Source organism: Cervus elaphus, chromosome 28, assembly GCF_910594005.1.
Source record: "Cervus elaphus chromosome 28, mCerEla1.1, whole genome shotgun sequence".
Taxonomy (NCBI): domain Eukaryota; kingdom Metazoa; phylum Chordata; class Mammalia; order Artiodactyla; family Cervidae; genus Cervus; species Cervus elaphus.
The window spans coordinates 30,586,655-30,604,600 of NC_057842.1; the positions used below are offsets into that span (position 1 = coordinate 30,586,655).

The 17,946-nt window shown below is 36.1% G+C and overlaps 1 long non-coding RNA gene across 13 annotated transcripts in view; it reads right to left on the minus strand.

The window, feature by feature from the left end:
• Positions 1-17,946, minus strand: part of LOC122685289 — a 50,734-nt gene that overhangs the window by 15,855 nt on the left and 16,933 nt on the right. The window contains exon 3 of one of the 13 annotated variants that reach the window (XR_006338341.1): positions 10,796-10,856. The exons of the other annotated variants lie outside the window; for them this stretch is intronic. This is a non-coding gene — a long non-coding RNA (uncharacterized LOC122685289). The remainder of the gene's footprint in view (positions 1-10,795; positions 10,857-17,946) is intronic. 13 annotated transcript variants of the gene reach the window in all.

A 17,946-nucleotide genomic window follows, 5' to 3' on the forward strand; every position in this document is an offset into this window, starting at 1 on the left:
TGGTTGATATGTGCCCTCCTGAAGAAAAAACTGTCATCTATAAATCACCGCTTTTGCAGCTACTCACACTGTTTATGTAACAGACACATGTTTAGGAGACAGGGTTTGTAATAATTGAGATCTCTTATACAAAGTGAGGAAAATAGACATAGAAGAAGCACCAACATTGTCATATTGAAACATCCAGTGAGAAACAAACTGATGATTTAATCTTCTTTTAGATGGAGGTTACATAAGATGTAAACCTTTTCCATTTTCTATTATTCATGACAATGATTACATTAATAATGATTTTTTTCCCCAGAGGGATATTTTTTGTGTAAATTATAAATAGCCTCCTGGCAGACACTGGATAAGCAGTGTGCATTGTTTTAAATGACACAATATCAATTATACACAATTTAAAACAGGAAGAAAAGTTGGATGATTTCCAAATGTGTCATTCAAGTGAGAATATGTTTGTGAATTTAATTGTGCTTTCATTCTATTACTTAATAATTATTAATATGTTCCCATTTTATCCTTTATCTATTAAGCACAAGCATTGAAATATTTAAATTTGTGTTATGTGCTTATAGTTGAAAAGATAAGGAGTTTTATAATGTTTATTAAAGTAACCAGTAGACAATTCTTTCCTAAAACAAAATGCTACCCCTTCTTTTCTCTTCCTAAGGTAAATTCCAAAACCAGGATATTCTTTATTAATTGGTTCTATGGTTCTTCCTTAGGCTTTTCATATTTCTTTGAAATGCTTTTAAACATGGAATGGTTTCATGTGTCAGAGAAAATACAGGGGGACAGGAAAGAACTTTTCCTACAGATGTATATAAAGGAAAGAATAATGGCAGTATCCCTTCCTTTTGCCAAGTCCTGTGTGGTGTGGCCTTGGGGGTGGTTGAAAGATATCAGACTGATTGTATTCTGTTTGAATGAGATCTCTGTATAAAAGAGAATCTATGCTGTCTTTCAAATTCGATATAATAGCTTAAAAACGTACCTCCCTGTATTTGAGGATAAGGATAAAGGAAAGATACAGTGAAGCTTGAAAACAATGGCTTGCCTAGAGCTGGAGAAAAACTCAGGAAGTCATACAGACGTTATTCTGTGTCTACCCTTAAAGGATTTTGGAGGCTTGTTAGAGATGGTCATGACAACACTGATGATGGAAAACATTCACCACTTGACCGAGAGCTAGCAGTGTACCAGGCATTGTGCCGAGTTGCTGCACATGGATCATCTCGCTGAATTCACACTAAACCCTAGGAGGTGGGTTAGAAGTTTCCCACCTCGTAGATTAGGAAATTGAAGCTAGAGGACATTGCAGAATTTGCTCAGATAGATAGATATTGTCTCCAGCACTATAGGGAGAATTATGTTTTCTGAAAAGGGGGTCACTGAATCTTAGGTTTTCTTTTTCCCTTCCTTTTCTTCACTCTGATTTGAGTGGTATAATTTAAAACAAACTCGCAATCTCTATTTCCATTATAGTTTACACTTGACACATACTCCTAAATCTTGCCAGTACAACTGCCAAAGAAAGCAAGCAATTTGCTGATAACTCTTAGCTGCCCTTGTTCGTTTTGTCAGTGAGAGGAATCTGGTATAGAAAGTCCAAGCAGAGTGATCTGTGATTCTACACTCAAAGGCATAGATGACTTCTCACCAAAATTACTGGAGGAATATTAGAATATGGTTTACTTTTAAATTTCCTGGGTATCTATTAAGCTGCCCATAAGTCCTGATAAAAGATCACCCAGTTCCATCATTAGATTTTTAGGCGAATTTTATTCTCAGTAGTGAGAGTGACAGCAAATTGAGATAGAAGAGAACATAGAGTAGATTTATCTCTAAGGTTGTTGGTAGGTCCTGAAGTTATTGAGAATGAAAATAACAGATTCTAGTAGTTTAGGAATTGATTTGGCAATTGACTATGCCAGCTGTTCTCTGTCAATAACCTCTTTGGTAGAATCCTCAAGTCAAACAGTCAGAAAAGATTTGAGACAGAAGGAGACATTATTTCTTCTCCATGTTCAGATAGTTTACAAAATGTCTAGTCTCTTACCTCTTAAGAAGGGAATTTGTTATACTGCTTGAAAGCTGTTTTAATGAATTTTGCAAATGTATTTTTGCAAATATTTTGGGAGCCCTCTTTTTTTCTCTCAATTTCTCAACTAGCTACTCACATTTCTAATTATCAATAATTTATTGTGACTTGATTTTCAGTCTTTGAATAGATCAATAAGTTGTGTTGGGTCTCTGAAAAGTAAACCTGAATATAAAACCTAAAGTATTAAATTTCGAGAGTTATGATATATTCAGTCAGTAAGTTCATTCACTCAGTTGTGTCTGACTTTTGCAACCCAACGAACTGTAGCATGCCAGACTTCCCTGTCCATCACCAACTCCCAGAGCTTGCTCAAACTCATGCCCATTGAGAAGGTAATGCCATCCAACCATTTCATCCTCTGTTGTCCCCTTCTCCTCCCACCTTCAATCTTTTCCAGCATCAGGATCTTTTCCAATGAGTCCGTTCTTCACATCAGGTGGCCAAAGTATTGTAGTTTCAGCTTCAGCATCAGTCCTTCTAATGAATATTCAGGACTGATTTCCTTTATGATGGACTGATTTGATCTCCTTGCAGTCCAAGGGACTCTCAAGAGTCTTCTTCAATACCACAGTTCAAAAGCATCAATGTCTTCAACACTCAGCTTTCTTTGTAGTCCAGTTTTTATATCCATAGATGACTACTAGAAAACCATAGCTTTGACTAGACTGACCTTTGTTGGCAAAGTAATGTCTCTGCTTTTTAATAAGCTGTCTAGGTTGGTCATACATTTTCTTCCAAGGAGTAAGCGTCTTTTAATTTCATGGCTGCAGTTACCATCTGCAGTGATTTTGGAGCCCCCAAAAATAAAGTCTCTCACTGTTTCCATTGTTTCCCCATCTATTTGTCATGAAGTGATGGGACCAGATGCCATGATCTTTGTTTTTTGAATGTTGAGTTTGAAGCCAGCTTTTCCACTCTGCTCTTTCACTTTCATCAAGAGGTTCTTTAATTCCTCTTCACTTTCTGCCATAAGGGTGGTATCATCTGTGTATCTGAGGTTATTGATACTTCTCCCAGCAATTTTGATCCCAGCTGGTGCTTCATTCAGCCTGGCATTTTGCATGATGACTCTGCGTATAAGTTAAATAACAGGGTGACAATATAAACTCCTTTCCCAATTTGGAACCAGTCTGTGTTCCATGTCTGGTTCCAACTGTTGCTTCTTGACCTGCGTACAGATTTCTCAGGAGGCACGTAAAATGGTCTGGTATTCCCATCTCTTGAAGAAATTTCCACAGTTTGCTGTGATCCACACAGTGAAAGGCTTTGGCTTAGTCAGTAAAGCATAAGTAGATGTTTTTCTGGAACTCACTTGTTTTTTCAGTGATCCAACAGCTGTTGGCAATTTGATCTCTGGTTTCTCTGCCTTTTCTAAATCCAGCTTGAACATCTGGAAGTTCATGATTCATGTACTGTTGAAGCCTGGCTTGGAGAATTTTTAGCATTACTTTGCTAACGTGTGAGATGAGTGCAATTGTGCAGTAGTTTGAAGATTCTTTGGCATTGCTTTTCTTTGGGATTGGAATGAAAACTGACCTTTTCCCATCCTGTGGCCGCTGCTGAGTTTTCTAAATATGCTGGCATATTGAGTGCAGCACTTTCATTGCACCTTCACATTTCACTACAACTTGCTGCTGAACTGTCAGCTGCAGAATGTTGGATCCCACCAAAAAAAGGTACCCCACATCCAAGGGCAAAGAAGAAGCCCCAGCAAGACTGTAGAATGGGTGAAATTGCATTTACAATCAAGCTATATGTTCCAGTGGTTCAAACAAACTGTGTGCGCACCAGGACCCAGAGACCCCACAGAGACTGAACCAGAATTGTGTTTGAGTGTCTCCTGCAGAGGTACAGGTCAGCAGTGGACTGCCGCAGGGGCAGGGGACCTGGGTGCAGCAGACCTGGGTGTGGCATAAGCCCTCTTGGAGGAGGTCGCCATTAACCCCACCATAGAGCTACCAGAACTTAGACAGGACTAGGGAAACAGACTCTTGGAGGGCACAAACAGAACCTTGTGTGCACCAGGACCCAGGAGAAAGGAGCAGTGACCCCACAAGAGACTGAGCCAGACTTGCCTGTGAGTGTCCAAGAGTCTCTGGTGGAGGCGTCGGTCAGCGGTGGCCTGCTGCAGGATTGGGGGAACTGAGTGCAGCAGTGTGTGCGTGGGATCTATTGAAGGAGGTTACCATTATCTTCATAACCTCCACCTCAGGTCAAACAATAGGGAGGGAACACAGCCCCGCCCATCAACAGAAAATTGGATTAAAGATTTACTGAGCATGGCCCCGCCTATCACAATAAGACCTTTCTCCCCCTCAGTAAGTCTCTCCCATGAGGAAGCTTCCATAAGCCTCTTATACTTATCCATAGAGGGCAGACAGAATGAAAACCACAGTCATAGAAAACCAAACTGATCACATGGACCACAACCTTGTCTAACTCAGTAACTATGAGCCTTGCCATGTAGGGCCACCCAAGTTGGACGGGTCATGGTGGAGAGTTCTGACAAAACGTGATTCACTGGAGAAGGGAATGGCAAACCACTTCAGTATTCTTGCCTTGAGAACCCCATAAACAGCATGAAAATTTTCCCTTGATATCTAATTTTCTTGAAGAGATTGCTAGTCTTTCCCATTCTATTGTTTTCCTCTATTTCTTTGCATTGATCACTGAGGAAGGCTTTCTTATCTCTCCTTGCTATTCTTTGGAACTCTGCATCCAGATGGGTGTATCTTTCCTTTCCTCCTTTGCCTTTAGCTTCTCTTCTTTTCCAAGCTATTTGTAAGGCCTCCTCAGACAACCATTTTGCCTTTTTGCATTTCTTTTTCTTGGGGATGGTCTGTGATATATCAAATGTACTCATATTTAGGGGGGTTTCCCTGGTGGCTCAGTGGTAAGGAATCTGCCTGCAACTCAAGATACTTGCAGGAGATGTGGGTTTGATCTCTGGGTTGTGAAGATTCTCTAGAGTGGGAAATGGCAGCCTACTCCAGTATTCTTGTCTGGGAAATCCCGTGGACAGAGGAGCGTCACTCCAGTCTATGGGGTGGCAAAAGAGTCAGACACGACTGAGCAACTAAACAACAATAACAATGTATTTAAGGATATGCCATGTTATAATGACCAGGTTGGTACACAATAGCCTTATTAGAACTGATACTTCTATTTTAGTAGCAATGATCAGTTAAACTAAATGAATAATAGCTCATCACTTACTAGTCAGTAAGTTAGCATGTGCCAGGAGGAGGGCCATGCCTAGGGATGTAAATAAAACTTGAGATTTTTAACTCAAAATTTTATTGAAATTTTATGTTTTCTTAAAAATTATCCCTTTTTTAATTCTATTGAATTATACCCTAAAGTTTTAAACATAAATATTTTAAGCATTTTTCATATTTGAAAAACTTGATTTCTGATGAAATAAGGCACTGTTATATTTCTATCACTCAACTCCTTAGAGAATAGGCAACTCCATTTTGATAAAGTATGTTTGACATTGGAGAGCAACATTACAGAGACCTAATTTGAATTAATTATTACTTTGAAAATTGAATTGACGTAACTGATGGTCAAAAGCATGCACTATTTGTATTCAAATCATCTTCAAATGAAACAAGAATTAAAATGTCCATTACAAATATCATTATGCCATAATATAGGATACTGCACTTAAGATCTATTTTTTTAGTTATTATGAGTATCATTGGCTATAGAATTCTAAAGCCTAACAAAACAGTATTTGCACTGAGTTGAAATTGTTTACCATTATTCTAGATTTCATCGTTTACTTTATTTGTTCCTTGTGCCTCATTGCTCTCTCTAAAATAAATGCAGACAGACAGCATGCTACTGTGAGGAGCGCTGAATGGAGACTCTGCATTCATATATCCTACTTACGTGTCACTTGGGTCAATGTAGCAAGTTGTTCAGTTTCTTTGAATTTCAGGGTTCTCAGTAAATTCTTAAGTTTCTTCTGGTACTGATATTCTTTTCGAGTTAACATGTGTAGGTGTGTAATTCTTTAGGCTTGAAGCATACCACAATGGGAAATTTACTATAGTCTTTGCACTTGAGGGTAACTGTAGATTCAGAATATATTGCACATATTATATCTTGATTGGGCTGTTTAACTAATGAAGCTACTTTTCTTTATCTTTGAACTTTCAGCTCAATTTTTCCCACTAATGGATAAAACTATTAAAGCTTCACTTTCATGGAATGGTACTCATAAACAAATTGGTAAAAGTTCTGACAGAAAGAAAATGAATACTTTGGCCTGGAACTGTAAATAATTGAAAAATAGAAAGCAAAAAATAAATTTTATCATGTGTTTTGTTGGAGGTATTCTGTACTCTACTGAGATCTAAAAATACTGTAATTTGGTTTGTTCATATTCAAACACACTAGAAACAGTGTAACAGAATAGCATGTAGTAACATTCATTTATTCACTTATTCATGTAATCATTTTCTTTTAGGTATTCATTTCCCTTAACTAAATATGTATGGATATTCCAGACTCTGTTCTCAAGATGCTCATAGTCAAATGATGATTAAAAACAGAAACAATACCAATAACAAAAAATCCCAGCACAGACTTGTAAATAAACAAGTGTATTGAGAATCAGGAGATAAGTGTACACTGGTTATTCTGGGAACATGAGAGTTGTGAAGAGTGTGGGTAGAAGGGAATCAAGGAAGAGATTAAAGACATTTCATTAGATGACTCCAAGGCGAGTAGGATTCTTGTATCCTAAGTACATGAGATAGTTTTTATTTTTATAAATTGAGACTGCACTCTATCTAATATGCCTCATAATCTCTTTTCATATCAGCTCTGACCTTTGTACTAAAAGAAAAATTTACAATTCATATTACCTATTTGCCTATTTTTTCCATCTTTATTGTCTGCCTATTGCCTCATCTTATGTATAAATATGATTTGCTCTAGGGTTGACAGAGATATACTCTGGATAGCTAGAAGGAAATATTTAAGAAAAATGAAGAAATAGTAATTCTGCAGGTTTTGAAAACCTCCCAGTTGACAGTCTATCTAGAATTGTCAAAATGAGATCAGGGACCTAGATGGGTACTTGAGGTCAATTTAATATCTAATTAATGTTAAGTAGAATATGACCAGTTTTCTTCACAGAAAACTATGAGACTTAATCTTAGGAAATGGATATTTAAAGATCTTCTAAGAGTTATCAGTCATTTATGACAATGGGTAAAATAATTGGCATTTATCTTGACCTTCCAAATAAATATTCATTAAATAGAAAAATAAAATGAAGTGAAAAATGTTTATCTTAAATGCTTTAGAAGTATAACCTTGGTTAAGCCACTTTTCCTTCTAGAGACTATTTTTGTCCACCTGAAACATTAGGGTGTTGAAATAACTGATTTCAAAGATCTCTTCCATACCCTAAAACTCTATGATTGTGATTCCATGCATCTATTTTTATTAATTCCCAGATATCAGGTATTCTGTCATAACCAAGGTATAATAATAAAGAAACAATGATATGATCTTAAATCAATCTCATTTCCTTTTTTAGTTGGCTTTTCCATGGTAAAATTATTTCTAACTTATAAATTGGAGATGAAAAAGAAAACACACTAATATTACCTTTATCATTTTTAATCAAAGGAATTATGAAATATGTATTTGACTCCTATTCCTTGCTTTCCATCAAAGCAAATATGCAAATATGTAGTAGTACATGGAAATACTAGGGAAACTTTTTATCAGGATGCAAAGAAACCTTTCCAGTAGAAACATTTTGGCCTGGAGGATGCTCTTTGATCTAAGTAGTTGAAGCTTTTGGTGTTTTAAACACCCTTATAGTAGGGTTGCCTTACCAAATTATACTAAATAATCCATTTGCTTAAAAGTTTTCTAAAATCATGAAAAAAAATCTTGAAAATTAATTACCAGTATGCTATACTTTTAGAATAATCCAACAAAGCAACTATGACTTGTACTTCAATGTCTTCTATATAAATCCTTTGGCAAAATGGAAAACTATGTAATTCAAGTGACAACAATGACTAAGCAATTAGTTCATAAATAGCATCTAGCTGAGTGAACAGGAAATTTCCTGCCCTTATCTGAATATTTCTCATTTGTTCCCAGATGCTCAAGCCAAATTGTCAGTCATCTTTGATTTCTTTCCTGCACTTACCATATCAAATTCATTTTTAAAAAATCCTACTGTTTGTGTGAAAATGCACTCTGAATCCATCCATTTATCTACAGTTTCTAAGTTTTTCATTGACCATATCTTTAAAAGTGCCATCTGTTACTCTAAATAGCACTCCTTATTACTCTTCCTTGATACATTTTTAATAAGATGCTTATTTTCATTTTACTTATTTACTTGATATTTTTTCTCTCTGCACGGTAGAATCTCAGCTCTGTGAAACAGGTGATTTTGTTTGTATTGGTCCTGCTATAACTCCATATCCTAAGAAAGTTCCTAGAACTAAATAGGCACTCAGGTACATTTTTTGCAGGAACAACTACATCTCTACTGCAACACCTAGACCAAGCTCATGTCATCTCTCACCTGGGTTATTTCAACAGTTTCCAACTGATCTTCTGCTGCTTCTCATATCTTTTCCTCTGCAAGCATTATTTTTGTTCACATGGCAGCCAGTGAGTTTTTAAAAACCTATATGTCATACTAAAACACTTCAAAAGTTTACCATTACCCATAGAACAAATCCAAACACAGGAACAGCCCAGAGTGCTCTGATATGAGCCTGTCACTGCACCAATGACCTTTAAGCAATCCAGGCTGTTCCTAGCATAGGCATTTTAACCTGCCTTTCCCTGCCAGGAATCCTTTCATCCAGCCTCTTCTGAGGTTTGCTCCTTTGTATTCAAGTCAGAACTTGTGTCTCCCCTTAGGAGACAGAGACCCTTGATACATTGTGCAGTTGCCCTGCAGTTTGTGTACTTACACAAAGGCCCCGTGCTCTTCTTTCATCTTAAGATTTGGACTGGAACTGCAAGTGACCCGACCAGTTGGGAAGAGCTGCCTCTTAATTTTGCACTAAGCAAGCCCTCCTCCTCAAACCTTGCCACCATGGACAGCACACACACAGAAAGGAGACAATTTGAGCAAAGCTTCATAGGTTAGTGGAGTTCTGCTCAATACTAACCCAATTCTTCCTTTTCTAACCAATTTAGTATCCTCTCTTTCTCACAGTCATTGTCTGCCTCACCACTCTGTTTTGATGTCCCTCCACTTCTGAGATGTGAAATTAGCAGTCTTGCTTGTTTGTTACCTAGCTCCCTTCATCTTTAATGTAAACTTTATAACAACACAGCCCTTCCCTGTCTTCCCTGTGGTCCCTCACAGATTTCATTTGTACTGTTATGCCTAGGAACCCTCCCAACAACCCAGCTGGAAGAGACATTACTGTTCTTGTTTCACCTTGAAACATCTGAGTCCTCAGTTAAGTGATAATTCCTGTTTAAGTGTATCCTTCACAAGATCAAGTACAAGGGCTGCAAAGTTATATATGTAGAATTTAGCAATACACAAGTGGGAGTTATAAAGATGCCTATGACTGAAGTAAAAACCTTGGATCTGTCTACCTCATACAAACTCTTGAGCTTCAGATTCCTTATTCTTCATTTCATAGGCAAATTTACCAAGTCTGGGATTATTGTATGAGTGATATCTTAATTTTTTAATAAGGAGGGTGGAAAAGGGAAGAGTGACTGACACTCTAAACATCTCTGCTCCATTCCCTCCAAAGGGACAAGGCAGAGAAAGGAACCCTCGGTAAAGAAACTTGAAGGTCAACTTGTCCCTATTTTAATAAAGACACTAGCACAATTACTACGCGTCTCAGCCTAAAATGTAAACCATATTTTCATTTAATTGTAATATTTGTTCAATTCTAAACTTTGAAAATATTATTCTATATGTTACAAAAATAGTCTAGGAACCTTGTGCCAACAAATAAAAGCAATACTATTGTTTTAACATACTTGGCAATCGTTTTCTTCCTAATTTCAAATTTTCTCAATTTATGTTCATCATAGATTCCCCAGGTGGCTCAGTGGTAAAGAATCCACCTGTCAATGCAGGAGACACAAGTTTGATCCCTGGGTCAGAAAGATCTCCTGAAAAAGGCAGGAGACGGCAACGTCCTGCAGTTTTCTTGCCTGGGAAATCCCATAAACAGAGGAGCCCAGCAGGCTCCAGGGCTGCAAAAGGGTCGGACACGACTTAGCAACCTAGCGAACAACAACAACAATAGATACACAAATCCTTTAAATACTATTGACAGAATGAATTGGGATAGGTGTTTGTAATTAATCACATTTTGTACTTTTTCAAAATGTAAATGAATTTTAACTCAGTGGTCATTTAGAAGAGTGACACTCTCTCTGTCATGAGATCTATCACTTCATTGTTTGCAGCAGAGGAGGCCTTTTAGAGTTTGAAGTCTCCTAGATGCACTGGGTACCTCCTTGAAAATGCAGCGGGGGCTCAAGGGGAAAAAAATAGCTATCAAACATGAGAGTAAAAATTATCCTCAAAATTTGTTTCAAGATTCAGGAAGTAGACTTTAGTTATCTAGAGATGTTTAGAACTAGGAAATTTCCTTTAATTAAAAAACTAGGTAAATCAAGCTTCAGTATTGTGAATTGCTTTTTCCTTCACATTACCTGAATTCTGCTCATAGCTTCCTTCTTGATTTGAGATTCTGAGTAATTCCATTCATTATTTCTAGCAAAGTAAAGAAAACATCAGTAATTTAGATCATTAGGAGGAATGCACATTGTATGTCATCCCCAGTGGAATTTGACTAAACCAAAAGCAATCATATTGACTTGAGTGAGAAAAAACTCAGAACAATAAAATATTGGCAGATTACAAACATGAGATTCAGGTATTATGGAAATAAGCCAGTCAAAATCACTCACAGAACAAAAATAAAGCCAATTCACTGTGTTTGAATGTCAGAGGGATTTTCAGGTAATAGCTTGTAAAATGAAGGGCACCTTTAGAGATCCAATGTAAATTTCAACAAGGTAAATTCTTCGTTTAGAGAGTAACAATCCTCAGAAATTCCAAAGAAATATATTCCTAATAAAATGATAAGCCTCTTTCCTGTAAATGAGTTCTGCTATTTCTGTCATGTTTAATTTTATCTGTTATTATGTCTTTGTTGTCTTACTTCAAAAGTCTGTTTCAAGTCCTCTTGTGTAATTAGGTGGGATATAAATTGTAAATACATTGCAGGAGAAAGAATATTTTGAGTTTTTACCATGTGTTAGATGTTTCATTTCTTAATCTTCACAACAGCTGACAAAAACTCTCCCCATTTATAAAGGCCATGAAGCTTGGATACTTCATGACATTTTCAAATTCACACAGATTATAGACAGTGGAGCTGAAACTCTCATATTTATTTGATTCCAACCATGTAGTCTTTATAATAAACAGCTTGCTTTCATTATAAAATTATATTATTATAAAGTTATACTATTAATATATCCATAAATTATTATATTTATATAGAAAAAATAATCTCTAATTTCAATAGCATTTTCTGACATTATTTGAACATAAAAAAGGCCTTTTCTGTAAGTCAGTACCAAAGAGTCGGGTGTCATTCTCAAGTATGACATGCCTGATTTGTTTTGGTGACCCTTAACAAAACAAAAACTTGCCCTGAGCTAATAATTCCCCTGCCAGAGCTACCTAGCTCTGTCACTCTAGAGGCAAAAAAAAGAAAAACAAAACTGTGATTTTTTTTTCTTTTTCTCTTAGTGCTACTTCCCTGCTGAGTCCACTGCCTCACCATCATGCGGTTGTCCATTTTAGATTATGATATTGTTTATTACAGTTGTAGAGAATTTCTGATATAAACTGCACTTTGTACTTTATGTTGCAGAAGTACCTGCTGATTGTTTTAATAGTTCTATGTATCTTGGCATCCAGGCTTTTTTTTTTTTTCTCACTAGATAATCGCTGTGTGCTATCCCTCCCTCTTCTCCATTCTTTACTTGGGAAACTCTTTTCAGGCTTCTAAATGCAAGAATCTTTCTGTGACATCTCCTCTTTTTATATTATTTCCTATCATCACACTATGTTATAATAATCTGTCTGTAAATCTGTTTTAGCCATGATATTGGGAACTTCTTACAGGGAGAGTTGGAAATTAATGATTTTTCTGTGCTGAGATATAATAAGTGCTCACTGAGTTAAAAAATAAAATAATGACTTCAGAGTTCCTCCAGGAAAATATAAGAAGATTTTGTAGTCTAAATTATAAACTATTCTCTGTGGAAAGAATTGAATACATTCAAAAATAAATTCCTAAATGGCTGATCAAACTATAATCATACGTTACTGCTGTTCAAGGAAGTATTTGACAGCAGAGAAATCAGTTTAGTTTGAACAAGCAGGATCCCTTGAAGATATTTTTGAAAGCCTTATTATTTAGAAATAATTGATTTATGGATGTTCATGGTCACTTGTATTTAAGCTTTAGTTATTTAATTGACTCCTTCCTCAGTCTAGATTCTCTGTAGATTTTAAAAGCTACAAAATACTATCCTATTTTAGAAACATTTTTTCAAGAACAGCTCTCAAGCGATTTGGGAGAGAATCCTCCCTAGTGTGCATCCCTTTGGCTTGCAAAGATGGTGGAAAGTCAGGGTGGAAGCTCCGCTCCTCTGTCTCTCTTCATCCTTACATGTGATGGCCCTTTACACGTGACTGTCTTTACCTGCCTTAGGTAGTCTGAGGGGAAGTTTCAGCACCTCAAGTCCACTTCTTAGGAGCTGAGCCCCTGAATCCCTGTTCACTTCAGTTTAAATTGCAAAATGAAAATTATACCTGCATTCTAAGCATCTTATGAAGATTAAATGACTTCATACGTCAAGACTGTTTGGGATCATTCTAGGCATACATATAGTAAGGACTGTATAAATATTAGCTAGGGAAAAATCAATGTGGTACAAACTCCTTTGTTAATGTGCCCACCCATCCTTAGCTTTTCCTTGCTTACTTTAAAATGAAATTTCATGTTACATTGTGTTTCCATCTTTGCTTTCATTAGGAAAATAATCAGTACTAATATGGATGTATACTTTTCTAGATATATGGCATGGCCTGCATGAAAATATGCTTTGCTTTTGTGCATATGGGCATGCTCAATAATCCATCTGGATGGGTCTAACAGCTAAAAGTAAATCCTTCAGTGAGTAGCAACTAACCTCTTCTACTCAGCTTGAGGGCCTGGAGTTCCTCCCTTCTTGCCACCACAGAAGGTGTTCTGTATGCAGCTCTGGCTGTTAATCCACAATTCACCAGAGCAAACTAATTTTGACAAATTCTAAAAAAGGAAGACTTCCAGTAAGCAGGCAGGTCTGCTAGCATTCAATGATATCTAGCTGTCAGTGAGATTTTAGAAAGTGCATATATATGCCCATGTTGATTCTTAGATTTAAAAGACACACATAGCAGGAGTTTATGAAATGAAAATGAATGATAAAAGATTTTGCAAGCATTTCATATGGGATCATATGTTAGTTAATGTTTACAGTTCATGGCCCGGATGGTTTTGTTTAATTAAAGAAATCACTTGGGATAAGGAAGTACTCAGAACAATTGTGAGATTTTATGGTTCATAATAAGCCCAGAGGTGAGGGAGGCTTTTAAGTTTCTATAAAACTGAATATATTTTCCCTTTGGCCCATTATTTACTTAACTGCGGGTCATTTATTTTGGCAGGAGAAAATGTACCTGTTCAATATCAAAAGGCCTATGAATTTTAATTTTCCTTTATTGCCTTATTAAATCACTTGAGAATTTTTAGTTAAAAGAAGAAAATGGTGATTTTTCTATGTATTAGGGTTCCTCTTAGCTTCTGTGATTTCAGTTTCCATAATTTGAAGTGCATATTGAAAATAAATTGCTTTATTTGATTACATGTAGGTTTTTCCATTAATAAAGTCCAGTAGATATATTTGACATTGTATATGTATCTAAGAAAAGAAATATATTCAGAAATGACTCTGAAGATAACTGAATCTTTGTATGTATCTACTTAAAGATCTCACCTAATATCAAGTGTCTTATTGCATAATAATATGAATTTATACTTTGGATTATGAATTATACATGTTGGGGACAGATCTAGCTATTTTATTTGTGTATATTAAATTTATTAATACTTTTTTTTCAATACCTATTCCTGCATTGCGTGCACAGGACAGAGTCCAGCCATGCCACCTCCATTACCAACAGAACAAGCTTCCAGACCCACTCTGGCATCACCTACTCTTGAAGGTCCCACTCTGGCATCACCTACTCTTGAAGGCAAGTATTTTATTTTTCCAAAAATCATCTCTATTGTAGATAGAATGTAGAGAAACAAAGCAAAATAGTTGTTGCAGCAACAAAATCCACCTTTTCTCATAGTTTTAGTATGTCTAAGCTACAGTTTACTCTTCCTAAAAGTACAATTTACTCCTATTTAGAACACTAAAAATTTCTTCCTAAGATTATACATTGGTGGCCATCAGCTTCCAGAAGGACGACCAGCTTCATACTCTGGAAATCAAGCCAGGAAGTATAGGGTCAAAGGGACAGATAATACCTTGTAATTCTTGAGTAGGAAACTCAAGAAAACTTTATATGCTCATTATCAGGAATTATTCACTCATGTTAACCTATTCTCTCCTCTATATCTTATTTATATTCTGTCCCCTAAATCTAATCCCAAATAAATTTCCAATAATTAGGAAAAAATGTTGGATATTTTCAGCTCATCTCATGCATCCTCCAAGCCCCTCCTACAAAGATGACCCAGGCCCTATTGATAACCTCTTGTTACTTAGAAAGATGGCAGTAACTTTGTGCCTTAGGAAATAACATATGATTAACAGCCTGTGTCCTACAGTCACACAGATCTGGGTCCAGACTCTGGTTCTGCCCTTTTCTCCCTGGATGACCTTAAATGTGATACCTAAACTTTCAGACTTTTTATTAGTAAAATACTGATACTCATAATAGTAATACTACCACAGACAGGTGTTGTAAAGGTAGAACAAAACTGTAACAATTGCAAAAATTTTATTATTGTATTTGATAGTGATGAAATTAGGAGTTTCTTTAACTTCATTTTATTGGCTTTCTACAACTATCCACAAAGAATAGTTTGTAGATCACCAGCATCAAGATCAAGTGTAAAGCTCATTAAAAAATACATATTCCTACCACATCTTCGATCTAGTGAATCAGATTCTCTGGCAATTCAGAGAGGAAAATTTGTATTTTTAACAAACTCCTCAGTTGAGTCTTACATACATTAAATTTTAAGAGCTTTTAGCTTATGTTTATGTGTAAAAATTACTACAAATCCAAGCAACTGTTTTACACCAAACATATAAAGTTGGTAGCCTGCTTCAAATAGTTTTTAAATTTATTTTTATTTTTTAATAAAATACGAATGCCTTGGTGAGCAATACATTGTCTAATTGACCACAGATCCAGAAGTCATTTGGCTATACATTTATATTTCAGTGAATACATTTATTTATGTTACAGTCAGTAGCCAGGGAAGGATTTGAGTAGCTGAGCAGGTGAAGTTTTCCTAAGTTTAGATTGAAATACTAGCATGTTCTATGTACTTTTCTGGCAAGATTCTGACCAAATTATGCCTGTGACTATGCTGTATTCAACTCACATTTATTTAGAATATTTTTATGTTGGCTATAGGTATACGCATTTCTCATTCGATGTCTTAAAACCCTGTAGATATTATTATCAATGATTAACAAATTTAGACTTGAAGTTTTTTTTTTTTTTTAAATTAGTAAACAGCAGGACTTGGATTCTAGCCCTGACTTTCTAGATCTATACCCAGGAATTTTTCTGTCACATTACTATGCAGACTTTGGAGTTTGAGAATTATATCTCAATGTTTTCTGAGACATCAGCTTTAGTAACATGAAAGCGTAACATTTTGTGCTTCAGATTTCAGGTAGTTCTGTGATAGACGTTTATCATCTTCTGATGTCAATCAAGAGTACCCTAGCAATGTGTATCAGTATTTAAATGTACACAGAGATCACCTGGGGATCTTTGACAATGAAAATTCTGATTTGGTAGGTCACGGATAAGGCCTGAGATTCTGCATTTTCACCAAACTCCCAAATATTGCTGCTGCTTCTGGTTCAGTACCTCATCTGAGTAGTAAAGTCCTACCTGATTTAGGAGGCAGGTAAAGAGCAATTGAATATTCCTAAAAATGCTTTCAACTTAGTAGTAATCACCTAAATGACCTACTACTGGGCAAATGTCCTTCAGAATAACTGGAATGGCACACATGGAAAAATTTTGATTGCTAGTTGTGTGGGAAAAAAGCAAAAGGTTTCAAGCCACATACCTAAGCATTGTAGAAAGGCAAGAGAACAAGAGAAATGCCATTGGGATTGAGGGAAAGGTTACATTATACTTGTAAATTATAACAACCTTATTATATATTATATGCAAGATATTTTGAGTTGGTCAGCTACAAATTGAATGAATTAGCAGTTGCAAATTTCAAATAAAAATTCCATACAATCTGTAAGTCAGTACTGTATCAGTACCAATCTGAAGAAAAGAATTTGTTTAGTTATTAGAGACCATGATTTAATGAAAAGTTCATGAAAGACTTTACTTTTGAGTCCAAATAAGCAACACTTCTTGACTATTTAGAGAACGGTCCAGGTAGAGTCCAAGGTTTGAAACTTTTGTCTCCCATCCATCTAAGCTAAAGACATTTATTTGGCCCACGTAGTCTTTGATTTATTGATTTTTAAATGTGATCGTTTTGATAGGGTGATGGTCTCACTGCCTCCCTTGACTTTCACACCTCCTTCTCCCACCACTCACTTGGGTCTAGACTTCCTTTGCATGTGAGACAATTATGTGAAGACAGCTTCTTCTTGATATGATAATTTCTTAAATTCCCTATCAGCCTTAGTGTCTTAGTCTGCAAGGGCTGCCATAGCAAAACACTGCAGACTGAATGGCTTAAACAACAGAAATGTATTTTCTCACAGTTCTGGAAACTGGGAGTCTCAGGTCAGGGTACCTGCGACTGGATTCTAGTGAGAGCCTGTTTCCTGGCTTGTATGTGGTCTCCTTCTTGCTATGTTGTGACATGGCAGAGAGCACACGCTGGTGTCTCTTCCTCTTCTTAGCAAAGAAACTTCTGTTGGATCAGGACTCCACTCTTGCGATCTCATTTAAGTTTCATTACCTGCTAAAGGCCCTGTCTCCAATCCAGTCATATGGAGGGTTAGGGCTTCAACATATGAGCTTTGGAAGGACTCATTTCAGTCCATAGCACTTGATAATCTTTAAGTTTAGTTAATGTAAAGCAACTTGAGTGTTTACCTCATATAATTTGTTTAGTTTAATAAGTTGTTTAAGTATTTCTTTTTTAGTAATCAATGATTTTCCCTTTTTCATTTCTATCCTGTATGACTTCCCAACACCATAAATCCCTAACTTGCATCATCTTCTATACATGCTTATAACTGATAGGATTAAATATTTTCAAAAATTTTTCTTAACTGAACTCAAATATAACTGAGTTTATGCTGAAGGTAATAAAACAACAAAAAAAAACACTCTTATTATTGGTTATTGATGTATATCAATTTACCTAGCTAGTAAGTAACTGACTTAGAAGAAATTTATAGTCCAAAAGCAAGAAGGGAGGGAGATCAGAGTTATATTTCTTCTGACATTTGGACTATAATAGCTTATGTGACTTGAGATAATTAGACAAAAAACAGACAAGTAACCATCT